The sequence below is a fragment of the Mustela putorius genome, unplaced genomic scaffold, assembly GCF_011764305.1.
Source record: "Mustela putorius furo isolate JIRA1106 unplaced genomic scaffold, ASM1176430v1.1 tig00000224_pilon_pilon_pilon, whole genome shotgun sequence".
Taxonomy (NCBI): Eukaryota; Metazoa; Chordata; class Mammalia; order Carnivora; family Mustelidae; genus Mustela; species Mustela putorius.
Window position 1 is genome coordinate 23,860,001 of NW_025421321.1, and position 15,832 is coordinate 23,875,832.

The following is a 15,832-nucleotide window of genomic DNA, read 5'->3' on the forward strand; positions in this document are numbered from 1 at the left end:
CGACATTAGGTGATCTAAACTGATGACAGATTTAAAGCTCGGTCTGTATTCTGGGGCCAAGGTTAATTACATAGCAATGCCACCTTTGGCTGAAATCAGTTAGTGGGAAAGCAGACACCTTTAGAATTGCATGTTAAAGTCACAGACCCTGTATTTTTCTATTTTTTCTTTTTTCTAAGTGCCTAGAGGAAGGTTATACATAGAATAGCGAATCGAAATTAAGGTATGTCTACTTTTTTTTTTAATTGGAAAGTGAGCGGTGATAATACTGTTTAGTGTGAAATGTAATTTTCTCTTGGAGTCTTTTATTCTGCTTGTGTCCTAGGGGATGGACTAGAAACAACGAAAAAGAACAAAATAGGATGTTCTGGCGATACACTCACACACACACACACACACACACACACACTCATATATAAATAATCTTTTCTTTAGAAAGGGGGGATAAAGAGAGATAATACAAAATACCTGGTTGACCATCTAGTCAACCAGAGGCAGAGACACAGATGAGAAAGGAGAGGAAGAGGGAATGGGAAGGGATAGAAAGAGAAAGAAAAAGGGAAGGAAGAAAAGAAGAAAAACAAAGAAGGAAGGATGGCTATTTGGGAGAGGTACAGTGTGACCACTGTTCTGCCTAGTGTAGAATTGTGAAGTGTTTGACTTCCCTGGGAAACAGGAAAGCATGCTCTTTTAACCGATAAACTTAATAGAAAATGAATGAAGAGAGGCTGTGAATTGTATAGTCTTCTTTCCCTTGGACTCTTCCAATTTTGCTGAGCAGTGCTTCCCTGTTTTGAAAGGGATCTCTCACTCTTGCCTTAATTCTTTAAACAAGTGTGTTTGTCTAGTGATTTGGCACGTAGAGCTGTGGTTCCTTGGGCTAGCCCACCCAGGGCAGAATGCCGAGGGCCTCAGGACTATATTACTTGCTTAAGACTGGAAAGAACGTGGGTAGAGGAGAGACAGAGATGCACACTTTGTTCGTTTCCTCAGTTTCCCCTAGAAAGCCCATGAAACCGTGTTTGCAGAGGGAATGGTGATAAAGAGACTTTGCGTGATTGACCGAATAGACTTACAGTGGCAGTCATCTATGGCCTCTTAGAAACATATATAAATAAAGAGAAGTGGAGTGAAAATATTTTAGTTACCAGAGTGTGGATACTGATTTACTCTGGGAAAGTCAATAATTGTGATTTAATCATTTTCTAGTAAGACAGCACTCAGAGAGAGCAAACACTCATGATGGTGCCTGATGGGTCTGTGAGAGGCTGAAGGTCTGTCTTGATGGCTGGACTGGCAGACTGGCCCCAGGGTGGCAGAGCCAGATGGCAGGGGTTGACCAAGGTCAGCCTAGGGGTCTACAGAGCCAGTACAAAAATGGAAAAATACATTATAAAACACAATATAGAAAATGTGTTTGTAATATCTAAATGTTAAACATAATTATTCCAGCCCGTATAAAATGAATGACTAAGAATAATGACTGATACTATAGCAAGTCAAAATATATTTATGAAAATTGGAAATATTGTGGGATCTTTTAAAAAAAAATAGTGTGACCTTAAAAAACAAATTACATCAATGGTGTTATCATTGCAAGAACATACTTTTTGAGCAAATTCTTCCTGCTGCTTTAGACTCCTTTAGACTCTACACTAGTTAAAGAATGGTGAACAGAATGTTCTAATGCCTGGTGCTTTCTTCTCAGCTGTCATTTTCAAATAATCTCTTTCTGATCATTTTTTTTTCCTTTGGAAACAACAAAATTTTTGCATTTTGGTGCATTACATCCTCACTGAACCCTCTGAACTAGGTACCGTTATTAGCCCCATTTCACAGATAGAAAAACTGAGGTGCAGAACTAAGAAGTAATTTGCTCACAGACACATAGTAAATTGCTAAGGCAAGATAGGAATCCAGGCAATCCGACCCCCAGCTCTTCCTCTGAAACACTGCAGGGTATATTCTGAGCCTTTCTCTGCTTCAGTTTTCTCCTGGTGGTTGTGACGATGAGATAAGATATGGAGCTTAGGCAGGGGAGGCATTGATTCTGTCTTTATCTGTTTCTATGTTGTTTGATTTGTTAATAACAAACATGAATTATTAATACATTTTTGTGATCAAGAAAAAAATACCAGGCCCTGGGTAGCTCAGTGGGTTGAGCATCTGACTTAATTTTGGCTCAGATCATGATCTCAGGGTTGTGAGATCAAGCTTCCTTTTGGCTCTGTGCTGGGTGTGGAATCTGCTTGTGATTCTCTCTACTTCTCCTCCTGTCCCTCTCCCCACCTCTCTTTCCCTCTCAATTAATTAATTAAAAAATGCTAAGGCCTATAAGACTGTCTGGCATAGAGAGCCACCTAATAAAGTCATTGTTACTATGTCTGAAAGCAAAGTCCTCGAGTTTCCACTTGACCTAGGGGGGATTTATTAGCTCTGGAAGCTTGGTTGTTGAAGGAAGAAATAAGATAGGGCAATAGGCAGAGAAGAATTGGGGTTAGAGGTTTCTAAATTTCCGGTAAGAAGGGCTTATATAGGCTCAAGTGTGGGGTAGAAGAGTGGGAGAAAGAGCACATCAGTTTAGGTGAGTGTGAAAACGAATGGAGTTAAGTCCCAAGGAATGGGGGAGAGGGATAGTCCTAGAACCTTGGCTAAAGGAACTTACCTTGAGAAAGACTAATATGACCTAACCATTAGTAGATGAGCCCCATTTTTTTGAGCTCACTGAGGTAACAAAAATAACAACATAGTTTTGGAAAATGAGAAGGGAATGAAAAGAACTCTATGGTTTTATTTATCTGCCTTGTTCTGGCGATGTGAGAATAGGTTGTCTGAAGAGGAGCCAACATTTATTTTTCCATTTGTGAGTTATAGTGGTAAATGATTGCTGGCAAAAGAACATCTTTTCAAGTGGCTTCCCTTGGTGTAGGTCCGGGGGCAACAAGAGGAGGTATTTCTATAGCTGGGAGAAGAGTTCAGTACTGTCTTCCTGGAATGGGCTCTCATTTCAGAGTCTAAAATAGATTCGAAATACTGTGCTATTTGCGAATTGGGGCCCATTCCTTCTAAGCACATCTGTTGGTAGCTGCTGAAATTCAAATAAATTCAAATGCGGTCCAAGGAATGCTCATATTACATTTACTGATTGCAAAGAGCATTTGAAAAACACATCCAGAAAACCCACACTAGTCACTGACAGTGCCGAAGACACAAAGCCTTGATTTTCTGCCAGCCATAGGTATTCTGAGCCTGAGCCACAACATTTAATTTCTTTAAAATGCCCTTTTCTCCCTACCTGAACTTTTTAACTGAGATTCATTTTTTATTTTCAAAAGTTTAAATATGAACCCCATCACATAGTCATGTAGTTTGATTTTGATCGTTCTACAGCCTTCACTTGGAGAAATGAGGTTTTTGGACTATTAGAACCAGAAAGCCAGGATCAAACAGATGCATTTTCTTCTGTCTTTTCTCCAGTTTTAGTAAATGAAAATTTTCATTTGCGTGTTGGAATTAAGGGAACTTGGTGTATCTATTTATACATGATTCCATTTTAGGAAGAAATCAGAGCATCTTTAAAAATGCAAAGATGGGGGGTACCTGGGTGGCTCAGTGGTTAGGCATCTGACTTTGGCTCAGAACATGATCTCAGGGTGCTGGTATCAGCCCCACATCAGGCTCCTCATTAGCGATCCGTGGGGAGTTGGCTTGTCCCTCACCCTTTCCGCCTCCCACTTAGGCTCGTGTGCACACACAAACTGTCTCTCTCAAATAAATTTTGTATTTTTTTTTTTTTAAAAGGCAAAGACAGGACAGAAAATATGGAAAGTTCTCCTTTTCATTAAGTCATGACACTCTGTAAGGAAAATGACCCACTAAACATACTGGAAGAAATAGAAGGACCATTTTAAGGTTGTAAGTTTTTTTTTTTATCTTTGTAGTTGAAATCGTTGTAGCTGAATAGAATTTCAAGTGGCATATTCAAATGTCATTACTTAAAAGTTTAATGTTAGAAGTAGATACCACACCAAATATATTACATGAATTATCTTCTTTAGTTTAAATCTCATAATTACCCATCCTATGGAGTATTATTTCCATCTTACAAATGAAGGTATCCAAAGATTAAAAATAAGCAGTTTGCTCAAAGTCACACAGCCGAGTCAGAATTCAAATCCATGTCTGTTATTTCTAGTTAATAACTCCTGATCTAAATTATGTCTTTTATATGGAATTTGGCAAAGGACCTTAAAAAGAAAGCAAAATGTATTAGGAGTTGTAAGAAATAAATTCACATGTAAAAGATGAAGACATTTGTCTAAATTCAGGCAAACTTTAAAAACAAATATTATGGTAAAAATAAAGCATCATCAGGAAGAGGGAAGACAGGATACCAACAGCTCAGAACAAGGCTCCACAAAGGTGTGGCAAAATCCCAAACCCTTGTTTCTCAAGGTGTGTTCCTTGCATTCTCCTGAGCCTTTTGGAAACAGGAGTGGTCTCTGTAAGGTGCTGGTACAGTGAAAGATCCTTCCTCTAGGAAAGCTAGTAACTTGCCACTTGACACTGATATTCCTATTTTCTCCTAACTTTTTACTTTCATCTAAAATACTGTAGGTGTTAGGGTATGTCTGGATGGCTCAGTTGGTTAAGCATCTGCCTTCAGCTCGGGTCATCATCCAGGAGCCTGGGATTTAGCCCCAGGTCAGGCTTCTTGCTTAGCTGGAGTCTGCTTCTCCCTCTCCCCTATCCCCTCTCCCCTCTCCCATGAGCTCTTTCTCAAATAAAATAAAATCTTAAAAGAATTATAAAATACCATAGGTACTGAAAAATAACCTAGGTGTTAGAGTCAGTAATGTTCAACAACTAGTACTGTCCAACTACTGGTATGGCTGGTTCCTCCTTCTTCCCCAGATTTATATACAGAAAAAAAATCTATCCATGATTGCACTAGTCCATGCCAATAGTGACTTTCAGTTCTGTCTTCTTCAATATGCAGAGTAAGTGGAATTACTACTGGGCTCCCCTCCACTATTAAATAAGAACATTTTGTTCTGGTTTTTATAATTCTAATACCTATATATAATAGCCTATTGGGTTGATATCGTATAGTTATATTTTGCTTGTTTCCAGTTTTTGCTGTTGTAAATAGTCTTCTAATATTATATATTATATAATACCTATATTTTTGAGTATATGTTACATATTTTATTATATATTTAATATACATATATAATTCACATTTTTTCATAAGAGAATTGTATGTTTATATCCTTTGACCATTTATCTCTTGGGGTTTTAATATTTTTGAAGGTTTGAATAAATTCTATATTACATATACCAACTTTTTTTTATCATAATCAATACAAATGTTCTCCTTAATTCTGTTAGTTTTTTATGTTACAGTCATTTTCTTGCTTGTTTTTTTTTAAGCCATTTATTTTCTTTTTTCCTTTATGATTTCCATTATTGCTATAAGCTTCTTGGAGATCTATTCCTCTAAAGATTTCATAAATATTTGATTATTTCTCCTTGCTTTGCTAAGAGTTAAAGCAAATATTTAGCTCTTTAATCCACTGGGGGCTTAGTCTGATATGTGGTGTGAAAGCCAATCGAAATCATGTTTTGTTTTGTGTTTGTTAGCTAGTTATCCTCAGAATTATTAAAGAGTAGTTACACAATTATTAAATAATTATTATTTTTCCTAATTTTATGGTACTTGAAAATTAATTTCTCTGTTCCACACTGCCTTATTTATTCATATATTTATTTATTTTTAAAGATTAATTTACTTGTTTTAGAGAGAGAGAGAGAGAGCACAAGGTAGGGAAGGGCAGAGGGAGAGGGAGAGAATCTCAGATTCCCTACTAAGCGTGGAGCCTGATGTAGGGCTCAGTCCCACAACCCTGAGATCATGACTTGTGCTGAAACCAAGAGTCAGATGCTTAACTGACTGAACCACCCAGACACCCCTTATTTTAATAATTAACATGTTCAGTTTTAGGATTTCCTAGGAAGTAGATCAGCATTCTATAAGTTTATCCTCCCTCCTGTTTGTGTCACTTTGCTCTTTTGAATGGAATTTCTTCCCTTTTTATTACATTATTGAGCTGGTACATACCATCATAAAAAAAGCTCCTAGTTACAGTAACTTCGTTATAAAGTCAGTCTAATTTAATAAACACATATAGGCTAATAAACTTAAACAAATTCTTAAGATTTCTAGACCTACAGTCACCCTTTATTTATTTATTTTTTAATTTTAATATTTTATTTATTTATTTGACAGAGAGAGAGATCACAAGCAGGCAGAGAGGCAAGCAGAGAGAGAGAGAGGAGGAAGCAGGCTCCCTGCTGAGCAGAGAGCCCGATGCAGGACTGGATCCCAGGACCCTGAGATCATGACCTGAGCCGAAGGCAGAGGCTTTAACCCACTGAGCCACACAGGTGCCCCTACAGTCCCCCTTTAAAACATCACATTCCATTGGCACTAAGTGAGTACCCACTAAATGGAGCTGCCATTATTTGCATACTGAAAAGAGCTTCAGGCTGGAGAGTCAGGAAATTTGAATTATATTTCCATATCCTCAACTGAGAAAGCCATCTATGAAGCACCTTGTCTGGGTGAGACACCCTGCTAGGTACTTGTCAGAGGCCATCTTGCCTCAGGCTTAGAATAAGCCTACAGATATGTATATCATTAAATACCATAAGCGAGGAGAGTAAAGTTGAGCAGGTGGAGTAGGCCAGGGTTGGCCCACGCTAGGCCTGAAGAAGTAGTAAGAAATGGAACACCCAAGGGCCCATTTGTGGCAGTCTCTGGGCCCGCAGCCTGGTGACCTGACAGGTTTATCACTCCCTGGGGGCTGCAGTGACCAGTGAACTTCAGCCAAGGGTCTGTGAGGAAGGCAGGAGGCATGGAGAAGCTGCATTAGCTCACATTCATCCCTGTCTTGTACATACACTTTATATTTCCTGTCTCTGGGTCATGGTAAGTCTGTGTGAAACTGTCCTGAAGGAAGTCTGTGTTCCCTTTCTCATCAGTCTTCCATTCCTCGTCAGCTCTTTGAGGTCTGGCTTAGCTCAGTGGGTGAAGTATGTGTCCCAAATCATAGAAATGGTGATGGAGTAAATGACTTCCTTGATAGCCGGTGGTTTCTCCATTCTCCCAGTGATGTCTACACCCGTGATACGATCCAGGCCGTTCATCTCACCTCTCTGTGATTTCCTCATCTGTCCAACAAGAGAATCCGATAAACAGTCCAGTTTTGACAGGCTGGACAACAACTCTGTTACTAAATATACATTACATAGTTCTTTCTTCAAGACCACAAATTTCTTAAAGTCAGAGACTGTTCTTGCACAATTTCAAATCACTCCTATTTCTTTGCATATAACAAGCATCCAGTGAATATTGATGCCGGATGAATGAATGATTAATCAGTCAGTCAAAGAAAACAGTCTTACCACGTTTCTCACAAAACATTTGCAATGCTAGGACACAAGGAGCCCCTAAGATATTTCATGTTTCAACTGTGGTGTCTTTTATAAAGACTGCATTGATCATTGGCCTTGTCACAGGAAGATACTTACTTAGTAACGGTCAGCTTGTGTTCATCTGAAAAGAGCAAAGAATGGAGCTTTGTGATGCTGGAAGGATCAAGGTGGGAGCTGTGATAGGTAGACTTTTCTCAGATAAAGCTCTTGGGCTCTATCTCTGTGCTGCTGTGACAGCGAAAACTAAAGCCTGTCTAAATCCAATCTTGAATAAATGGCAAATTAAGGGGAGCATACCTTAACTTCTCTGTTTGGGTATGGGCTAGGGACTACTATGTCTTAAGTACCCATCTATAATTGAAACATGCAACGTGTTCAGTGCACCCTCAGAAGATAGAACTGAATCACTTCTGCATTACTTAATATTCTCTTTTTATGCCTCCCAAATCCAAAGAAAGATACACAGCCCTCGAGAGGCATAAAACCTATGGATTTTGTAATCACTGTTTTGTTTTTGTTTTTGTTTTTAAGATTTACTTATTTATTTATTTGTCAGAGGGAGAGAGCACACAAGCAGGCAGAGCAGCAGGCAGAGGCTGAGAGAGAAGCAGGCTCCCTACAGAGCAAGGACTCCATCCCAGGACCCTGGAATCATGCCCTGAGCCAAAGGCAGTGGCTTAACCAACTGAGCCACCCAGGCATCCTGTAATCACTGGTTTTAAACTTAAAATCTTACTGAAGTCACTAGTTAATAGTTCTATACCTTCATGTCCGAAACCTTCTAAGCAAATATCCCAGCAGCCCTTCTGCTCCTTCCGCCACCCCCAGCTAAGGAGGGTAGGGAGGGAAGATCCGCATGGCCACTACTTAGCAAAGGTTATTTTTTGAATAAAAGCAGGAATTTGCAGTGTGCACAAGTGGCTGGCTTTGTCTCCTGAGCTTCATAATACCCACATCATAGTGAGACAATACAATTATTGTTCCCTGAAACTAAAAGACCTATCTGGGGAAATTAAACATTTTTTGTTGAAAATTATTTAGCATGTCAAACAATTTTTAACTGAGTTTTTATAAAAAAGGAAACTTAGAGAGGGAAAGCCAAACTGCCTTTGACAAAACAGAGTCAGACTGTTTTTTAATGAGCCACAGTATTTGCAGGGAAAGAAAATATTACATAAAGCAAAAAGAGCTTGCCTAACGCGGTTAGAAAGGAGAACGATGCAAACCACAGCAGCAGGTGAGAGCTGCCCCGGTAAAGACCAACAGTGGTATTTTCCTTATTATTTTCTCACCCTTTATTTATTTATTTTTTAAAAGATTTTGTTTATTCATTTGAGGGGGAGAGGCTGAGGGTAAGGGAGAATAGACTCCTTGCTGAGCCGGGAGCCCAATAGTGGGGCTCGACATGGGGCCTGATATGTGGCTCCATCCCAGGATTCTGGGATCGTGACCTGAGTGGAAGGCAGCTGTTTAACCATCTGAGCTACCCAGAGACCTTCCTTCCTTATCCTTTATTACCCCAAATATCTGCATTTAGTTGCAAAGTGTTAGCTTTATTGTCCCAGAATCTTTTCTGGGTAAACATCATGTTAATTAAGTTTCGGTAATAACTTATTCATAGTGTAGATGTTTTTTTTTTACATTCTCAGTGTTATTTTAGTTTGAAAGGAAAGGCACAAGGCTGAGCTGTAGAAGATGCTCTGGCAGCTTGAGCAGAGGCGGTCTCGAAGGCTCTAGACTGTGCTCCAGGCTTCCTAGGGGTATTTGACAATTCAGTGCAAGGTGAGGTATGAAAGACAATGACTGACGAGGACCTTCTCACCTCAGTAAACTTGGTCTTAATAAATGCTCCAATAAAGTTTATTTTGACCTCCAGTTAAAATGCCTTAGCTCTCCTGGGTGACTATAATGGGGCTGCTTCTCTGTATTTATTCAAGTTAAATTCCACGGAAACCCTTATATTGTATGAGTTCAACTACACTCTTCAAAAGAGAGCCTGAACAATGTGAACCCAAATCCCAGTGTACCTTTTCCGGTCACATCTGACTCCTTGGCACCTGCCCCTCTGTCAAGTGCTTCCCTGTGCCACTCCTGTCCACAGGAGTCTGAGCATTAGCTCTGGGGGACTGTTGGTGAGAGGTGAAAGTCTCAGGTTTTCAGCAGTTTTTAATTTTGAAAGGAAACTAGTACTGCTTGAGTATTTCGAGCTACTGGAATTAGATGAAGAAAGAAAACCCTTTTCTAAAATTTTCCACAAAATCATGGAATGAGACGAAATGGGGACATTTTCTAGTTCTTTCTTTTGGCAACCTCAGGGCTGTGCTTCCTGAGGGTCCCATGGAAGAAACGGATAGCTCTCAGAGTGGGGATCACCTTTGTATTTAACACTTATCTAAGGAATATTAATCTCTGAGAAATGATAAAGTAGATATGTAGAATCTAACATATTATGTGAATTCCACGTAGGTGAACTTGGAATGTCAGCATGCAATGATTTATAATGAACATCTAAGCTGTACTTGATTTACCTAGTGTAGGGTATTTGATAAGGACAAAGTAAGTTCCAATTCAATATAATTTATTTGTTAATATTTAGTCAGATAAAAGGCAACATTAAGCATATTCCTAACTATATATATTTTAATTGTGTACACAACAATTTCTATGGGTTTTTTTTTTTTTTTAAGATTTTATTTATTTCTTTGACAGAGATCACAAGTAGGTAGAGAGGCAGGCAGAGAGAGAGGAGGGGAAACAGGCTCCCCGCTGAGCAGAGAGCTCGATGTGGGGCTCTATCCCAGGACCCTGAGATCATGACCCAAGCCGAAGGCAGAGGTTTAACTCACTGAGCCACCCAGGCACCCCTGCTATGGGTTTTATGTATATATGTATATATTTTTTCTGAATCAAATAGCTTTTAGTGGACCCTTTCCACCCTGGTAGGGGAGATTAAAGAAAACCTGGGTGGCTCAGTGGTTTAAAGCCTCTGCCTTCGGCTCGGGTCATGATCCCAGAGTCTTGGGATGGAGCCCCACATCCAGCTCCCCACTCTCTGCTCAGCAGGGAGCCTGCTTCCTCTCTCTCTCCCTACTTGTGATCTCTATCTATCAAAAAAAAAAAAAAAAAAAGCCCCATCTGCACTACTGTTTTTAATTTTTACTCTCTCTGTGGACACCTTGAGTTTTCATTCTGAAATAAGCCCGGTCCGTTTCTTTATAGAAAAAGTCCATATCCCTTGGACATGGTACAAGACCCTTCACCATCAAGCCCATGGCCGCAATAGCCTATTTAATTCATAGGAGTCTCCCACTCAGAATACCTGGTATTTCAGCCAACATTCTCATTTATTAATTATAGATTCTATATATGTCTGTTTTTAGTATTACAAAACCTATTTTTCATATGGAGAAAAATCATTCCTGACATCACCATGTTGGAGTTACTAAATTTGAAAAAACTTGATATCATTGGTAGAAGATTAGTAGTATCCATCTCTGGATGTCACTATCCCCCTGCAAGAGACATTGTCAATAAAATTTCAGCAATTTTTGTAATGACTTTGATCACAAAAGCCAAATTTTTTATTTCTGTGTTCAGATTGCTCTTTCACATAGGAAGAAAAGAGAAAAATTCTCTTTATTCCCTTGGGCATTTTCCCAGTAATCTTTTGTTAATTTAAAATGATTAGTATTTATTTGGAGAAATTCGAAAGTAAACAAAGAAGGAAGGAAGAAAGGAAGGAAACTACCCAGACTTCAGGAGATGATTACTATTATCAGGTGATATATAACTTTCAAATATTTTTCTGTCCGTGTGTATTTTCTTATAAAGCTAAAGTCATACTATACATCTTATTGTGAAACTTGCTTTTAAAAAACTTAACATGATATTACAAACATCGTTATAAGTTAACTTATCTCCTATATTCCTTTATATATAGTAATTTATATATATACAGTAATTTATCTCCTATACTCCTTTATATATAGTAATTTATTTAACCAATTCCTAATTTAAATTGCTTGAAGTAATTTCTTGTATATAGTGAATATCTTTGAGGTATGATCTTTAGCTACTCCTCACTTGTTACCTTAGGATAAATTTTTAGGAGCGGAATCATGGAGTCACATTTTATTTATTTAATTAGGCAATGTGTGCAAGATGTACAAAAATTCAAAAAGAACAATAGGACATTCTGTGAAAAGTAAGGCTCCGTTCTTCCTCCTGGGAAGTAGCTACTTATGGTGGTTTCCATGTAGTTTTCCAGAAATATCTCATGCATTTATAAACTTGTGTAAATCCTTCAGTATGCCTGTTAAGAGACTAGTAAAATGGTTTCAGTAGTAGAATTTGTTTTGTAATTTCATATGCTTAAAAAAATCACAGGCACAAAAGCTTTCTACAATAAGGCAACATGAAATTATCTCAGTTCTGTACTACTACTTTAGATTTTACTTTTATGTAATATGTCACTTACTACCATGATATTTTTATCTTCATTAAACACTAACATTTTTTTATATAGATAAATCTGAACACATTCAGAAGCAGAAAGGACAATATAATGAAGCCCCAAGTACACGACTCGTAGGCACATGTTAAGGCTTTTAATAAACCGTGCCGAGTTTTTCTCCATAAAACGTTTTTACTGATTTAGACTCTTATCTGCTCTATGAGATTTACACTAGCTTCAGTTTTGTTTTGCCGGATTTTAGAGCTGCCGTATTCAAGGTTGTACGCCTATCTTTTTTAGTTTTACGTCGTCTTTTTTAACAAGACAAACTTGGTGGTAGGAAGGGAAGATGAAGGAAAAGAAAGGCCTGTTGATCGCCACGGAACAATAGATGTGATCTAGCACAGTGACGCCCTTCACCTTGCCGTGGCTTCCTGGTTCCACGTGTTTGGAAGAATTACGGGAACACTTCCAGCTCTGTGGGGAAAAGTGCTAGAACTCATTAGTAATGTCTACCAAAGGAAAGGGAGGAGGCGGGGAGGACTGTTGGTATCAATGCCCTGTAGTTTGCTGATTCTGCTCTAGCTAAAGCCCATAACAGTGTGCTTTTGTGCCATTCCTTTGTTTAGCCGCCATAAAAACCAATTTGGTTTAATGAATAGATGTTTCTATTGACCTAGAGATGCCCAAAGCCTGCTTTTACATTGACAACCTTTCTCGAAAATAAGTTGCTCTTTTGAAATGGACTCAGTGGTGCTGGTACACGTGTAAAGAGGGGGCTGCTGCCCCATCCTTAAGGGAGCACTGGTGGGGGGCGAGGGGCTTGTTTGTGGAAGCAGGAAAGTCTGGGGTTTGCCTGGTCACAAGGCTCTACCTGACTCCAGGCAGGATCATGAATCTGTTCAAGTTCCCAGTGTGGTTTGTGGTTTGTGGTCTTGGAGCAGAAAAGCTAAGTGACCCACAGGAAATCAAACCCCAAATCTTATTTTTAATCTTACTTTAACTTGATTTAAACTTACCGAGCTCGCTAGCCACAACAAAAGTATATTTAAAAAATATCAAGTATATCAAGTTTTTGAGAACTACCGTTTCATGAACCAATAGAATGGTGTATTTAGAAGGTATCTTCAAGATCATTAAGATAAGGCCTAGGCAAAAGACATCCCATAGGCCAAATCCAGGCCGCTGCCTGTTTTTGTAAATCAAGTTGTATTGGAATGCAGCCAGGCCCATCTGTTTATGCCTTGTCTGAGGCTGCTTTTGCATTACAAGAGCAGAGTTGAGTAGTTGTGACAGACTATATGGACCACAAAGCCTGAAACATTTAGTATCTGGCCCTTTATAGAACCTGTTTGCCAACCTCTGATTCAAACCAGCCTTTTCATTTTAGAGATGGAGAGATTGGGAATCACCTCGGTTATGTAACTTGAGAAAACAGCTGGCTGAATTCCCCAGGTCGCCTGTGTCAGGATGTGGAGGTACAGTCCCTTAAGGTTTCTGTGAGAGAGTGAGTTTTCACATCTTCTGGAAGCCCTACTCTTCCTCCTCAGGCCAGTGTCACTCCCTCCTCCATCACCTTATGTACTTACTGCTATAAGGGCAGAATGAAAACTGTCCTGTGCTCCTACAACGCTTCAGATAGTCCTTGGTTATCCCATTCATCATGCTGAATTCTAATCATTTGGCTTTCCCACTAGATCGTGAATTTGGCATGGTATAGAAACCATGCCACATTTGTCATCATAACCCAGATACCCAACACACGTGACAGAATACATCTCTAACTTTTGTTCATTGGTTTGCATTTGACACCTCATCTTTTGTGGCTATTTTTGGATAAACTTCAACTGTTGTAAAGGTGAAAGATGAACATTGTGGTTTATAATTTTCCATTCCTGAGCAAGCGCCTCCCCGTCCCTGATCTCTCAGCAACAGGAGATGTTCAGAGTCAGAAAAGTGTATTAGGAAGGTAACACATCTCCAGTCTTTTCAGTGCACCTGGTAAGTAATGGCCCCAAGCCTCAGAGCCAGTTTTGACTTGTATTCCTGGCAAGTAGAGAAGAGCCTGTTGTAAGTCAAGGGCAATAAAAATGGACAGGAGAGATGAAAGACTGCTAGAATCAACAGGAGATGGCTGATCGCTTATGCAGGGGTGTTGAGAGTCCATGGCTCCCCAGGTTCTGTCACGTTTCAGAATGTGGGAGGAAGAGCACTTTGGATAAGGGAAGTGTGGGTGAGGGTAGATACGGTACAATCAAGTGGAGACCCTCAGTAGGCAGAGGAGTATATGAATCTGGAGCTTTTGTATTAAATCTAAGTTGAGATGAAATGATTCAGGAGGTGCCTGGGGGCTCAGTTGTAAAGCGTCTGCCTTTGGCTCAGGTCATGATCCCAGGCAGGGTCCTGGGATCGAGCCCGGCATCGGGCTCCCTGCTCAGCGGGAAGCCTGCTCCTCCCTCTCCTATTCTCCTTGCTTGTGTCCCTCTCTCGCTGTAGCTCTGTCAAATAAATAAAATGTTTAAAAAAAAAATCATTTAAAGAAGATAGAGATTGAGAGAGCAGAGGATTAGGAGCAGAAGCCTAGAGACCAGAAGGAAGTAAGTCAGGATTTAACAAAGTAAGAGGAACTCTCCCTGAGAAGGATCACCTGGAGATGTGGGAGGAAGACAAAATGGGAAGTCCCAGAAGCCGAGGGCTGTGAGGAGGAGAAATGTCAAGTAAGAAAACAGCAAAAACGTATGACGCTTTGGATTGAGTGATAGATAAGGAGGTCTCTGCTAACTTGGCTGAGAGCAGCTTTAGTGGAGGAGTAGACTTACAAGCCAATTTCTATGTGTTGAAGAGTTAATGCGGAGTAGGGAAGAGGCATTGAACACATTTTACTCTGAAGACACAAAAGAAAAAAAATTAGAGAAAAACAGAGAAATGAGATGGTAACTGGAAAGGGGGTATATGTTCCATCAAATGGTTAGCGTTATTGATTTATTGTTGGAAGGGAATTGACCAGGTGTCAGGATCATAGTGGGGAGGTATTTAAAAGTCAAGTGGAAAAGGAGACTTCACGAAGAGGGAAAGGAATTTATCTCTGTGAGCCTAGGTCTCTCTGCATGTAAATGGAAATACTGTCTTCCTGAGAGAGATGTTAGAGGTTTAAATGAAATAACATAATCAAAAACATTTTGAAATAGCAGAGCGGTATTCTAAAGTTCATTACACTCTGTGTTATCAACTCCCATTTATTTGACTCAACGCTTGATTAGTCTCTGTCATGGTGACTTAGTATTAGGATCTATTTCTGATTAACCTTGTCACTGCAGCTCAGAAATCAGGGCACGAGTCTCTTCATCCGACAACTGGATATGTTCTGATGCTTGGGAGGCCAGATAACTTTTGTGTCTGTATAAGAACACTTAACACGAGAGCTGCGCTCTTAAATTTATTAGGTGTAGGAAATAGTTATGTTCATATTCAAACATTCATTCGTCCGTTCACTACTGATGATGATAGGTACGGTGTTGGACAGCAGATCTCAAGAATGCATTCATCTTGCTTAACTGAAATTTTATGGCAACTGCTTCGCGATTCCTCATTTCCTCCTCCCTTCAGATCCTGACAATTACCGTTCTACTTTGTGAGTCTATGAATTTAGCTATATTTTAGATACTTAATTTAAGTGGAATGGTGCAGTATTAGTCTGTGACTGGTGTATTTCACTTAGTATAATGTACTCAAGGTTTAGCCTTCTTTTTAAGGCTGAGTCCTATTCCCTTGTATATATACACCACATTTTCTTGACCCCATTCATCCATCTTTCTTCATCTGTTTACCTGTCAACAAGCCATGTAGGTTGTTCCCATATGTTGACTACTGTGATTAGTGCTG

General features: G+C 39.5%; 1 protein-coding gene across 2 annotated transcripts in view; it reads left to right on the forward strand.

Moving 5' to 3' along the window:
- ACYP2 (acylphosphatase 2) overlaps positions 1-15,832 on the forward strand; it is a 176,936-nt gene that overhangs the window by 131,877 nt on the left and 29,227 nt on the right. The window contains exon 4 of one of the 2 annotated variants that reach the window (XR_201055.3): positions 3,802-3,912. The exons of the other annotated variant lie outside the window; for it this stretch is intronic. The gene's annotated coding sequence lies outside the window, so the exon portion shown is untranslated. The remainder of the gene's footprint in view (positions 1-3,801; positions 3,913-15,832) is intronic. 2 annotated transcript variants of the gene reach the window in all.